Raw genomic sequence first — 12297 nt, forward strand, 5'->3', positions numbered from 1 at the left:
GTTATAGTTCTTTTCAGGCGGTCGCCTAAGTGTTAACACTAGAACTACCAGTCAAACTGACTGGATTCGATTTGTTTGTTTCGCAGTTATTAATACCTTAAAAGCATTGAATATTTAAAATGATTTTGGAAGTACATAGTTTCACTTGAGTACTATGATGGCTGTTTTTACGAGTATACTCGTCATAACGCAAAACCTTGTCGTTTCATGAGAAGTAGACTTATCGAGTGGTCGAAAAGATTGGAACATTGGTACCAAGTTGATCAGAAGACAATGATTTCAGTGATTTTCCCGTCGATCGATTTCGAGAAGGGTTTCTTTCGTATTGGGTTAATTTTTAAGTGACTGGTACTGTAGATGGACACGAATTCTTGCTGCTAATGAACATTAATCAAAGTTACCCCTTACATCTGGAAACACCCTGTCGACTGGGGCGTCCCCCCTACTCGATCAATAAATTTAAGAAATTTCAGCTGCCTGTTTGAGGGTTAATATTGGCACACGAGGCAAAGTCTGCAACGAACGTGTTTGCCCTACAGCTACTACAAGAACAGCATCATAAGTCTTTCATTAACCACATCTTAATTAACCACATCTCATCTGTCTCACCTGGAGCATCTACAAAAATCACCATATCTTCTACATTAGAATTCAACGACCGTCTTCCATTAAAACGAAAATAAGAAGAAAGCGTCTAAAAGAAGCTACTCGCCTCTACAGTCGAGTAAACAGCACACCATTCAAGAAAACAAGCTTACGTTCCGAATACCGGAAGATTGTCACTCGAAGCGCAATCCCCTGTTCCCTAAGCCCAATTCCGGGGCGAGTTGCCGAGCCGATCGCGGTTCGAAGATGGAACTTAATCACGCGGAGCCCCCGGCTCGCGGGGCAACGAGAAATCCACGAGGAAGTCGAGGAATGCCGGTTGCCCGTTGAAGCGTGCACGAAGCGCGAGTCAGCGGCTCAGGATATCTCGAGAATCCTTCGGGAATCGAGGGGGTTCCCGATTCGTTTGCCGATTGCCTGAGCGCGTTTCGCGGCCTCTCGCTCGCTCCGTCGAGGGCAAAGTAATTTCTTCGACGAGAAAGTCTGGATCGTTGCACGAGAATCGAGCTGCTCTCTCTCTCCCTCTCTCGCTCGCTCTATTGGTTCTCTCGATCTGTACATCCCTTCTTCCTTCATCCGTCTCTCTCCCTCGCGAGGATTAATTAAAATCTCGAGCGTGCCGCCGATTAATCAACGGTGCTCGATGCGCCGAACAGCTTCGTAACAGCGATTAATAATGTACGCTCGCTCTCGCGGCGACTTCTGCTCGACCGAGTCGTCTCGCCGGTGGAAACGTTGCTTTTCGAAATTTCCCGCGATGCGGACTGAAGAAACAATCGGAATATGCGAGTCTGCTCTTCTCTATAAATTAGAATTGGGCTTGTAGATTCTTGAATAAGATGCAAGCTTCAATATGGAGATCTGTCAAGAACTTCGAATTTATTCTAGTATTATTCCAGTCGTATAGATTCTTCGAGCAATTGCGAAACAAAACGTATAGATAAGAATAAAACTTAAGATCTCGAAAGTACTTTCTTCGGTAGATTACGAGCAAGTTCACTGTATACGGTAATTCGACGATTAATCTTCGCAGCAAACCAGCGTCTATCAATCACAACCAGTTCACCGAGTATCCATTCGCAAACGTGGTACCAGCAGTGTCTGTCTGCTTCAATCTCATTGGATCGTAAAGAGCTGACAGAAGAAAGCTCGCAAAAAGCTTGTCTCACCGTGAGAAACGCGGAAAGTACGACTCGGAAGCAGGTCGCCGAGCCCGGGGAGGGTGAATTGAACGGTTAAGAGGCGTTTCCGGTGAAACCGCCTAATCACGAAATTCATTAAGGGCTTTCGACGCCGATCGGGACGTAAAGGCGAAAGACGCCGGGGACGGGCGGACGGACGGCGAGCACCTGACCGATTCACACGACGCGTTTAACACTCGGTATTAATTTAACACCTACGCCGCGGACACCGACAGGCCATTCCGGGGTCCCGGGTTGAAATAATAAACGCCCGCCGATAGCCCTCGGGAACCATCGGACCGGCACCGGCCGATCAATTTCACCGTGCACAGCCGGATTTAGGGCTTTCGACGAATCGTCGCCCTCGGCTACGATCGTTTCTGCCTTCATGGTCGCGGGTCACGCCTTCGTTGCTCTGCTCGCGAATTTTGTTGCGATTCCGCTCGGTCCGGGTAAGGTGGATCGGGTTTCTTTCGATTTTTACCGATACCGGCCGCGCCGTAATGGCTGCCGTGAAATTGATTGGCCGTAATGCCAATGGAAAAGATACTCGATAGGCTCACCGGCGGACGTGAAGTTGAAACTTTGACTCGAGTGTGGAAACGCGTTTGGAGCCGAGATCGGAGGCGATTGAAATGCATCGAGGATTGTGTTACGGTTACAGTTCCTTCGATTTTCTCTCTTCTCGAATTTCTATGCAGCTTTTCTAGACACTGCATTTACTGTTGATGCAATTCGAATGATCCCTGCTACCTATGATTTTTTCTATTTTACTCTCGTTACAGGAGTTTCCTATGGAAACTAGTTTTCAAAACAACGAACCAAATATTCTAACCCTTTGCACTTAACTCATAACTCCTCACAACTCAAACATTCCGTCGAACGATACACCTCTGTCAAACTCAACACAACAATCCCACACTCTCCCCCAGAAACATCCCTGCTACCTATGATTTTTTCCATTTTACTCTCATTACAGCAGGAGTTTCCAATGGAAACTAGTTTTCAGTACCGAAACAACGAACCGAATATTCTAATATTACCGTATAATCTCTTCCACCCTTAATTCTATTCTTCTCTCATTTCACGAGTTTTCCTCGAGAAACTAAGCATTAAAATATTCCTGAATAATCACGTCATTCCTATCCTCCTATAACTCAAACATATCATCGAACGATGATATCCTCCTATCCTCCTATTACACCTCTTTCAAACTCAACAATCCCATACTCCCCCATAAAAATCAAACCCCCAATAACTGTCCGACGCGAGTCCCATCAGCGAGTCCCACGGTATTCCGAAAAACAGATTTTCCCGGAGCGTTTTCACCGGGCGAAACGGTCGGCCGAGCGAGTCCTCCCCCCGTCATCGCGGGGTCAGTTGCGTCGCGTCGACGGTCATTACATCGAACGATAACCCGAGTTATCCGTGGATCGGTTATCTCGATATCCGCCCGGTACAATGTTGTCCGTCGGTTACAGGTGTCGCGATAGATCGACAACAGGTGATACGGTTTTTGTCGCGTCGCGATCGGGAAATAAAAGAGCTGCCGATCGGCTGCATCTACCGCACGCACACCTACTACGCGGCCGCGTGCACGTGTGTGTATCAATTCCCCGTTGTTCTCAGGTTCCCAGTCCGCAGGAACCGGCGTGCGTGCGTGCGCGAGCGCGCGAACGCGCGGTTTTTCGAGCGGAGTCGATTAGCGGCCGATAAAGCTCGCTCGCTTCTCGAGTGTTTGCGTTACGTAGCCGAGCAGGTCGATTGATTCCAGTCGAATAATAACCGACGATAAGGCTCTCCCTCTCTCTCTCTCTCTCTCTCTCTCTTTTTCTCCCGCTCGCCTCGCCCTTTCGCTCCTTTTTTCCCCTCGCCGGTTTCGCCGCGTGGCGTGCCCGGCCGCCAGCACCTGGACGGTTCGCATCGGCGCGCGGAGCTGATTGGTCGGAACAATGTGTTCCTCCTTGTCGCGGGGATGTTATTATGTTTGCGGCTTCTATCTGGCTTCGTCGTTAAGCCTTCCTGCGACTGCAGCTTTATCTAAGAGCTCGAATTGTTATTGGAAACGTGAAACGCGCCCTCGCAACCGGCGATTTCACTTGATTTCTCTCAAACGATTGGAGATCGGGCAATTGGAATTTTTGGAAGTTGTTGATTTAAGTAGTAGGAAGGTGGTAGTGGACGGATTTGAGAGTTTAGTTGACACTTGTAGAGTTTGATTCATAGAATCATATTTTGGGACGCGATTAACACGTTAAGCGCCACGAAAATCTTAAGCGTTTTCCTATAGTTTGTCTTTTGTAGCAAAGAAAAGTCGGAATAATTATGAATTGTTTAGCGTTGCAACGTTTGCGTTACACTATTATCAACTTAGTTGCCTTATTAAACATTTTTATTTCACATCGGTTGTCTTGTGTGTTAAGATTCTTTTTTAGTCATTCAGAAGCGTCAGTCATCAGTGACTGACATGGCGCTTAACGTGTTAACGGTGGAACTGAGTACTTGAACGGTGCTTTGAATATTGCTTTATCAAAGCTATAATATTAAAATTAAGAAATAATATAAGAAAATAATTAAAATAATATAAAGATTTCAATTGGTTTGTTTCGATTAATAATAATCCAATTCAATAAAACGATTTAATATTACATTTCTTCATATGAAATCGTGCGACATTCAACGCGTTAATAAAGACAATCTTCATCACTTTTCATCGTATTCTTTGAATAACAGTTTATAAGAAACGTTTGAGGTAGTATTATTGAAGAGGAAATGTGAACGAAATTAGCCAAGGGTGAACGCGTCCCTTCGCGTGGAAAGGCTCGCTGATAATTAATTCGATAACTCGTCGCGGAAGAACCGGCCGCGTGTTTTCAATGATAATACAAACGATGCCCACCTAGCGTGTGTCTGCCGCGCGTTCGCGGAGCTTACGGCAGCCTATTCGAGCACGGGAAACGCGCGGCCTACGATTGCCTGACTCACCCTCTGTAATCGCGACGGATAAACGGATAAGTCCGTAACCAGAACTAAATGCAATGAGTCGTGAAAACGCTTGGACTCTCTCCAGATGGAATTCCCCGCTCGTACCGGGCGCACTAACGCGGGGCCGTTTCGAGCGCCGAGCGTGACTTTCTTTTCCTCCTTGGATTCTAATACCCGCGCCTCGCCGCGAAGCGTTTAGCCGATCGGCTCGACGCTGGCCCGATCGGTTTCACTCGTTGGTTCCTGCGATGATTGACAATCGCTTCCCGTCACTGTTTTCGTGTTTCTCGTTGTAACTTCGCGTTACTCCTGTTTCAGGCTGCGGGATCCTTCTACAATCTTCTATAGAATTATGCAACACCTTTCAGAGACAATCGAAACTCCGATCCCTTCGCAAATTATAGATAAAAGTGATAAAATCGTAGTTTTGAAAAAGTAACAATTGAACTTCACATGGTTTCATTTCTACTCGGGTGACGCACCACGGTTCGATATAGGAAGCTCAAAATTCGATATACTCTATATAACGCAATTACACGGGAAATATTCGAATAAAATAGATCTATCCACTGATTCGATTATTTCCATTCAACAGAGTCAGCGGTTCGATCAATCTTTCGTTAGAAAGTCACGAATACGTAGCGAGAAAATGTTCATTAACGCAGACTTTACTTCTACCTAATCATCTAGGTTTTATTTCAGTATCTCCTAGAATCTGTTTCTCTATTACACGATGATTGATCGGTTGGGCGTGATGAATACCTATTCTTTATTGCACCGATGAAATGTGCAAAGCTTGAACGTCCAGATCCGTCGTAATCGAAGGAACCTCGTCCAAGCGAATCGACGCGGATCGCGAGCGAGCAAGACGCGTGGCGGCTCGTTTAAACCCCGTGTCATATTCCCTGGAATACACGGATACCTGGGATAGCTCTCCAGCTCGCCGCAGAAACGAATGCGTGGCATGTGCGCCGCGCGCGGTGCTCGCGTGCGTGTTCCGCCGTTCAGGCTGGTTGACTCCCGCCGTTCGGTTCGCGCCGAGCCACGCGGGGAATGACATTTCGCCGCGTTGCATGCGCACGCTTTCGCGTAATCGCACCTGCCCCTGCTTTTCTTCGTTTTCGGCTTCCATTCGAGCGCATCAAACCAGTTCAACCGCGAGTAGCTAGTCACTCCACTTCTCTAAAGTGTCGCCGAAGAGTGGCGCGCGCCGCCTCAACCGCAACGACCCGTGAAATTGGACGATTTCTTCAACTGACGTAACGAAAACATGAAATTAAAAGGACTATCGAGTATCTAGATACAGTAGATCTTATTTGCCGTGTCACTCGGATGGATCAGTCGCAAATATTAATCTAGAGAGAGGAAACATCTTTGAAAAGCGCGACGCGCTCTGGTGTCGCGTCGGTCGCAACACGTTAAATCGAACAATTTTTCAACTAAAGTGTTGAAGAAACGAAATTAAAAAGATCCATCGAGTATCTAGATATAGTAGCTCCTATTTACCGAGTCACTCGGATAGATCACTCGCGAATCTCAATCTAGAAAGCGGAAACACCTCTAAAAGAGAAACGAAGAATCCCCGAATGCTGCGGAAAATTCAAATAAAAAATATCTTTGCAATCGATTAATCGAAGAAACAAGTGAATCTCTATATCCAACACACATCAACCAATCTGCTTAGCAGTTACTGTCCAAAACAGACTGGCACAGGAAGAAAAGCGTCCGCAGGACAAGAACTCGAGGGGTCGAAGAATCGATAACCGCCGCCTTGACTCGAATCGGCTCGCGCCCCCGCCCCCGATATGGATTTAATTTCGACCATCGGACCCCGCCGCTGCTTCGCCCGCCCTCTCCGCATTCTTCTTACCCCCTCACCCTCGCGTTTCCCTGTTTCAAGGGTGGCCCGACGTCGAAACTCTCGCGTACAAGTTAGCATCGTCGCGGAACGATCGCCGCGTACGCGGCCTCTCTTCGTTCCTCCTTTTTTCCCCGGCGTTCCCGCTCGTCGCTGGAACCCCGGGGGACGCGCATTCGATCGGTCTATTTTCATCGCGCCGCGGAACGAGAGAATTACGAGGGCGGGCGCGTTAATCCGGCATTCTGACAGGACTCGCGGACGCAGCGCCAGGCCTTTTCCAATCCCGACACGCTGATTGTTCGGATTCAATGCGCACTGGCATTTGGCAGTTGGCAGTTCAGGAGGTGGGCAGACCGGTGGAATAAGCTGTCAGAATGTTGCTCGCTCGATGAAAACTCTCTCTCCCTCTTTCCCCGCCGAACGGAGAGGAAACACGCTCCTCGGCCCGGCACTCTTTTTCCCTCTCGTTTCAAGCAGTCCCTTCCCGAGCCCTCCTCGCTCCCTCCGACCGGGCGGCATTGTTCGCCGGCCGGTGTTTTCTCGTTTTACTCTCATCTGGATATATTCGTTCACTTTTATTGGGCGTCGCGCGGCCGCGTCGACAGCGCGAGCGAATAATAAAGCGCGGTTTCGACGGCTTCGACGCGCGGCAAGGCAATTTTTCATCAACGCCAAGGTCGGGCTGCTTTGGATTCTGGAGCGTGCATCGGCGAGGAGGGTTAACTTTCCTCCCAGTGATATTCGTTCAAACTTCACGGTACTTTCTTATTGCCTACCGAATCGGAAGTTTTCAAAACAGGTGTATAATATTCCCAAATTTTCATCACTAATGCCTTCTGTCATCATATAAATTAGAGCAATGATAGTCACTACACACTCCTCTTTCCCAAGAAACAAACAAGTTTCGACCTGTCGTCGAAGTCACGAGGCAAAGGGCTGATCGCCCTTTAAAATGCTTTATCAAACTTCCCCTAGATGATAAAATACGTCCAACGAACGTAAGGCCGGCTTTCACCGAAGAAAAGAAAGGTAACCGAGCCGAGGATTATTTCCGAACGGAAGGAGACGTGGGCGGGCGATCCGTGGGCCGGACGCGAGCGCCACCGGAGAAGTTTAATTACCGCACTTGAGCGAAGTAATTACAATCAGACACCCTTGTAGGGCTAGATCGGAGCGTGCTCGCGCGGGTCCGCGCGACACACGAAAGAGGAGTCGAGTGCCAAGGGAGCGGTGCCGGGATCCGTGCGGTCTATGATTAGCCGGAGGTGACCAGCGGAAACGAGCCGCTCGTCCGTCCTCTGTTCCACGGCCTCGCGGACAACGCTCGCGCGGGGGCCAGCGGGGACGGGCTCTTTCGATTAATTACCCGGCGTCGCGTTAGTTAACTCGAGATTCATCGAGCGAGCCCTGCACGAAGAACCCGATAGTTAAGCGGAATTCGGAGAAGGGACGCGATTACAGCGTTACGCTCGGGCCCGGTGCAGCGGATCGATAACGATTCACGTGCCGGAGGAAACGTGGGACTTTTCATTGGAACTACGCGAGGAAATAATGAAACAGTGACTTTATTAGTGGCTTTGGAAAACGTCTAGCTTCTTCAAGTTCTCGGATGCGACTTGAACACGAGTTTAGGTCCACTTTTCTTTTCTTGACTTCGCGTGAAAATTAAGATACATTTGGTTGCCTCTCTATCGCCTTGTTTAGACTAAAGATATATAAACGTTGGGTATTTTTACTTTTTCTAGATTAGCATTAATAATAATTCAACTTTTTGATGATCCGACGTAGGAGAGAGGTGCTCTTTTTTTAAGGGAAAGGGGATGCAACGAGTTTTTGAGTGGTTAGTTGTGGGAGGTGGATTTTGCGGTGAAATCGAGGATGAAGTTCTAGTAGTATTGGTTGTCTAACACTAGGACAATTCCTAGTTTCTCCAATTACTGTAGATACAGACAGTTCGAGTGATTTACTGATACCTAAACTGAAATATAAATCTGAAAATTTCCAACATGATTCAAAAAATATATATATTACTGAGTTCATTCGCATTGAAAGTAAAAGTTATTCCTCTGTAATCAACTATTACCCGAAAGGAAATATAGGCATAACATATGCTTAGAATTTTTCTTTTTCCAATAAGTTATTAATGACAAAGTAGCCGCATCAGAGTTGAGAAAGAAATCATAGATCAAGGTCAGCCACCGTCGCGCCGCTCTTCAATTAGACCGATTTTATTGTCCGGCAGCGAATTTTCGCAATTACCCGCGTTTCCGGCGCGTCCGTCGCGATCGTAAAAAAATCGTAGCTAATGGATGCGCCAGCTTTTTGTTGCGGCTTTCCTCGTCGCCCGCGTTCCCTCAAGTATCCAGCCGTAATTATTATCGCGGAGGAGAGCGAGCGGCTCGGCTCGGCGCGTCGGCGTTCGGCACGAGCGCGAACACGACCGCAGATCGGACAGATAGAGCGCTCCTCTTCCCTTTATCCCCCTTTTTCGCTCCTCACCTTCGCGTCTACTTTTTTCCTTCCCCCGTCGACGCGGTTCACGCCCTTCCTCCCTCTCCCCCTCCTCTCGCTTCGCTCTCGCCGTGGCGGCTCTCGCACTTTCGCTTTTATTACCAAGTAGCCGAGTGTATTCGCAGTCCGCAATTCCAAAGGGTGTATCGTCGCTCGTAAACGCTTCTCCCGGTCCTGCCCGGCTACAACATCCCCGTTCCTGTTGAAGTAAAAAAAAAAAACACACACACCTCGCTCCTACCACCCTCCGCCGACTTTATCACGGCACGGCCGTAGTTTATGGGGCTAATTGGGCGGACGGTTTCCTGGCACCGCGGCTCTTCGGTCGGGCCTCGCGAATTTCGATGGCAATCGGATTGTAGTATCTTCCCTTTGTTCTTGGGTACTGGAGGATTTCTAGTTGACAGTCAGAGGTTTCGTTGTGTTACTTTGATACAGTGTGAAGTATTGGTTAGAGCGATAGCGATTGTAACTAAGAGGTTCTTTTCATTTCTTTAACATTTTCTAACTAGATAAAGACGATGGTTCTTTTTAAATGAATTCAAAGAGATCACAGGTAAATTGAGAAACCAAGCTTCTTTTCTAATTTTACTGCGTCAAATCAAATGGTGAGAGTCTCCCCTCGAGTGCAGAGGGTTTACCTAAAGACAACACTTGCAACATATGCTAAATTTTACTGACGCTTAAACAATACAAAGGAAACTATACATTTGGAATAATTAACCCTTTGCTCAGTCACCGCAGTAAAACTATAGAATATGATATTTAATATTGAACTTTGTATAACGCCTCAATAGTGAAATATTGGAAAAAATAGCTTTATTCCTCAATATACTTGTTTTCCCTTCGAGTTAGTTTCAAAGAATATCGCCTCCGCCTCGTCAAAAAATGTTAAATATTTCTAGTGAGAAATTTCCGAGTGCAAAGGGTTAAATCATTTTCCACTTGGCATTCCATGAGAATTCGATCTCGCCGTGCCATTCGTCCGTTAAGGGTTGAACTTTCGTTAAACTCTTCAAACAATAGACACCATTGTGTACGTCGTAGTGATGGTAGAAGTGAAGTTCGCTCGTAAAATATTCTTCTTCTACATTGGTTGCGACGAACGTTAGGGATAGAAGATTCGGGGAATCGCGACGGTTCGTCGCCTAGTCGTCTCCGGTTGACGGATTCTCGCGGGCCAGGGATAAAGTCGTCGGCGTTATATTATTATTAGCGTTAAAACGGCTCGGCTTACAGGTAATTTAAATCCCATCGAGAAATAAAGGCTCGTAGGCACTACGTATGTATGTACGTACGATCAGATTACCGGGCGAAGCGAGGCTGTATTTGCATAAGTCAGCTTGTCAGTCAGACTGCGTGGCAACTGCACGACCCTCTTGCCCTCTCTCGGCCCGGAAACAACCCCGTGCAAGCCGGCCGTGCTCCGCGGCGGCCCAGGAAACGGCCTGACCACGCTGGCCGTTGTGCGCTGTGCTTTCGAATGAATCCCTCGAATTTACCTGCACAACGCGCAGTCTCCCTCTCTCTCCCTCTCTCAGTCCGCTTCGTGGAAACCTCATCAAAATCCCAGGAAACGATAAGCTCCGGCCCCGGATGCCGCAATAAAAATCGAAACACTCGAGAATGAATTCGCCTATCTTCCGCCCTCTTACGTCCCCTCCTCCTCGATCCGTTTTCGTATCCGCCTACGAATCTCTGAAACAATTCCTCGCGAGATAATCAGAAAATCTTTTTTTCCTCTCTTGGTATTTGACGGTTGCAGTATAAAATTGGGTATCTTTAGGGAATAATATAAGACGTGGTTCAGAAGAATTGAACTTCGGAGGAAGTTTAGTGGCTTATAGTTACTGAGAGTAGTTTTGAATATGCATGTTGCTGGTAGTTCCTAAGCAATCTCTATATATATATATTGCTAGTCCCTTTACCCTAGTAGTTTCTAAGTGCCAAATATGAAAATTCCTTGAATAACTGTTATTTTTAATAATTCCAGAAAGGAGACATCAGGAATAGCATTTTGACCCGTTTGGTTTAGTTTCACCCTTTGCACTCGAGAGACTCTCACCACTAGATTCGACAAAACTATAAAGTTGAATATTTAATATTTCAAATGAAACATTGTTACATAAAATATTGTAATAAAACAGCTTTGTCGCTTAATTCATCTATGAACGATCGTTAAATTAGTTTCGAACAATATCACCTATGTCAAAAACTGTTGAATATTTCCATTGAAAAACTTTCGAGTGCAAAGGGTTAATATTCCACCGAATAGACCGGAAGTTCCTCGGATCCACTGGATCTTCAACCTCCGCGACGAACCAGTCGGCGGGGCACGGGGAGGGTAAAGAGGGCCGTGAAAACGAGAACTACTAGAGAAAGACAGAGAAAGAAAGAGAGCGAGTGAGACAGAGCACGGTCGATTAATCATACTTTCGTAGGAATTACCCTTGTATATGCGGCGTGGCGTTCGCGAGGTCGAAGGGCAGTCCTGGTTCCCTTCAGCCTCCCCCTCCCAGCCCCTCGTTCTTCCGTCTCCCGTGCTCCCAGCATGGTCGGCCGATCCTCGATTTGCCCCCGTAGCTCTTGCGCCTCGCGTACACACGCGAGCACGCTCTCCGCCAGACACGTGAATTACGTAAGGGGTACGTCAGCGTGTACAGTCCCGGAGATTACGATATTCTCCGATTGGAGTGGCTTGACACGAGTTCAAGAGGCCGCGCTGACGGCCGGCAGGCACGCACGCATATGCACGCACCTGAGCCCGCGGCTCTCGCGTTGTACTCCTTTTTCGTTCTCGCCTCGACAGCCAGTCGAGGGCCGGGTCGCTTCCTTTTCGGTGGTCCGCGCGAGCTGTGCCACTCGGTCGATCGCTCCGAGGATTCGGGATCTTCTCCCTGGCATTTCGAGATTTCAGTCTGTTATTCGACTTTTCTGTTGGGAGAGTGGTCCTCGTTTCGGCTATGAATTCTTTGGGAGAATTGCACTTGGTAGTTTTTGTGTCGTTGATATAGTCTGCAGTGTTTGCAGTTTTTAGTTTCTAATTTCTAGTTTCTAGTTTCTAGTTTCTAATTTACCTAGTTCCTATTATTCAAACCAATGGGTGGATCGGTTCCTTTTCTTTAGGAGAATTGGACTTGGTAGTTTCTGTGT

General features: G+C 47.4%; 2 protein-coding genes across 4 annotated transcripts in view; one reads left to right on the forward strand and one right to left on the reverse strand.

The window, feature by feature from the left end:
* Positions 1-12297, forward strand: part of dac (dachshund family transcription factor) — a 281299-nt gene that overhangs the window by 50580 nt on the left and 218422 nt on the right. The window lies entirely within an intron of this gene.
* The window catches only part of LOC116432589 (uncharacterized), a 316706-nt gene continuing 313630 nt past the window's right edge, over positions 9222-12297 (reverse strand). The window contains exon 7 of the transcript XR_012999343.1: positions 9222-9343. The gene's annotated coding sequence lies outside the window, so the exon portion shown is untranslated. The remainder of the gene's footprint in view (positions 9344-12297) is intronic.

Source organism: Nomia melanderi, chromosome 9, assembly GCF_051020985.1.
Source record: "Nomia melanderi isolate GNS246 chromosome 9, iyNomMela1, whole genome shotgun sequence".
In the NCBI taxonomy this organism is placed as follows: domain Eukaryota; kingdom Metazoa; phylum Arthropoda; class Insecta; order Hymenoptera; family Halictidae; genus Nomia; species Nomia melanderi.